Consider the following 1983-nt stretch of genomic DNA (forward strand, 5'->3'; position numbering starts at 1 on the left):
AAAAAAAAAAATTAAGTTTTAATTTGTATATAGCAAAATTGACTCATTTTAATATATTGCATTGTGAGCTTTGATTACAGTCATCTACCGCTGTCAAGATATAAAACAGATCCATCAGCCACAAAATTTACTGGCGGGGTGTGGTGGCCCAAGCCTCTAATCCTTGCACTCAGGCAGGCTGAGGCAGGAGAATCCCTTGAGCTCAAGAGCTCAAGATCAGCTTGAGCAAGAGTGAGCCCCCTTCTCTACTAAAGATAGAAAAATTACCTGGGTACTGTGGTGGTTGTGTAGGGGCAGAGGGGACGCCATTTTATTGACAGCCACCGCTGCCATCTTAGGCCCAATGAATCAGCATAACGTCCCCCACCCATCCCAAAGATAGCACCACCCCATTGTGCGGAAACCTATGCCCAATCAGGAGCTAATGCCTAACCTGTAACTGCCCATTCCCCTAGCAACCAATCAAAATTGTACCCATACTTTACCCCTCCCCTTCTTGTTTTCTGTACCCTATAAAAACTGATAGCAGCTCTGGGGCAGGGCTCTTCCTCAGTGTGCTCAACAGGAGAGTCCAGGCCCTGGACTGAATAAAGCTTGCCTCATGATCTTTACATTGGAGTGTGTCTTGGACTAACTCTTGGGGAATCAGGAAAAATCCAGGCACAACAGTTGCCTATAGTTCCAGATACTCTGGAGGCTGAGGAAGGATTGAAATAACTTAGGGGACCTGGAAAAATAGACTCAGACCCCCACTTAGGTTAATTAATTGGTAATTTATTTTACCTGCTGCAGAGGCTGCTGCTCTGAGAGACAATCAGCAGCCCAGGTGTGAGGGTGAGTTGCCTTTTATAGGCTTTGTGCAAGCATATTACAGAAGTGAAACATGGCTGGTTAAGGGGGGGGTTACAACTTGGGTAGTCATGGCTACCGCAATGGAACAATAATTAATACAGCTTCAGTTGACAATGGATACATCTTGTATCACAATGGTTATGGTTATACAACAGTAATTAATCAAGTCTCAGTGAGTTTTCCACCATTGTTCATCTACTGAGAACTTGGGGGTTTTGTGAAACTTGGGACTTTTCTTCCTTGTACCTGAAGCTTGTTCTTGGCAACCCTAGGAGAAGGAGGGAGCCTGGGAACGTGGCTGGGAAGCACGTTCTCAGCCACCATGGGGAGGAGGGACTTGCCTTGTTCCTGAGTTGACTCTGGGGGGGAGGAGGAGGGAAATAGGCTGGAGGAGGGGCACAGGTGAGGGCTGGGGAACAGGAGTGGGCAGGGGAAAGAGGGCTGGGTTACAACAGGATGACCCTTGAGCCCAAGAGTTTGAAGTTGCTGTGAGCTATGATGCCACAATACCCTACCCACGGCACAGAGTAAAACTGTCTCAAAAAAGAAAAGAAAAGAAAAGAAATTCCCTGTGCCCCTTTATAGCCAACCTTTCCCCAGCCTTGTCTGTGATAAATATTGATCTGTCTTCTATCCTTATGATTTTACCTTTTCCCAAATATCATATAAATGGAAACCCACAGGGTGTAGCCTTGAGTCTAGCTTCACTCACTTAGCCTAGAGAATTGAGATGTATCCATGTTGTTCTGTATATCAGTAGTTCATTCCTGATGTGAACTGGAAATTACATCTGGGTTATTTCCAGTTTGAGCAATTATAAATAAAGCTGCTATAACATAGATTTTCTTTAAAAAAAAAAAAAATTAGCCAGGCATAGTCTGTGTATGTAGTCCCTTTGACTGGGAAGTCTGAGGTAGGAAGATCACGTCAGTCCAGGAGCTGGAGCTGACGTGAAATATGATTGCATTGTTGCACTACAATCTAGGTGACAATCTGTCTCTTAAAAAAGTTTTTTAAGGGCGGCATCTGTGGCTCAGTGAGTAGGGCACCGGCCCAATAGACAGAGGGAGGCAGGTTCAAACCCAACCCTGGCCAAACTGCAATAAAAAATAACCAGGCATTGTGGTAGGC

The sequence above is a fragment of the Otolemur garnettii genome, unplaced genomic scaffold (assembly GCF_000181295.1).
Source record: "Otolemur garnettii isolate 467f Iridium unplaced genomic scaffold, OtoGar3 scaffold00024, whole genome shotgun sequence".
Classification (NCBI taxonomy): domain Eukaryota; kingdom Metazoa; phylum Chordata; class Mammalia; order Primates; family Galagidae; genus Otolemur; species Otolemur garnettii.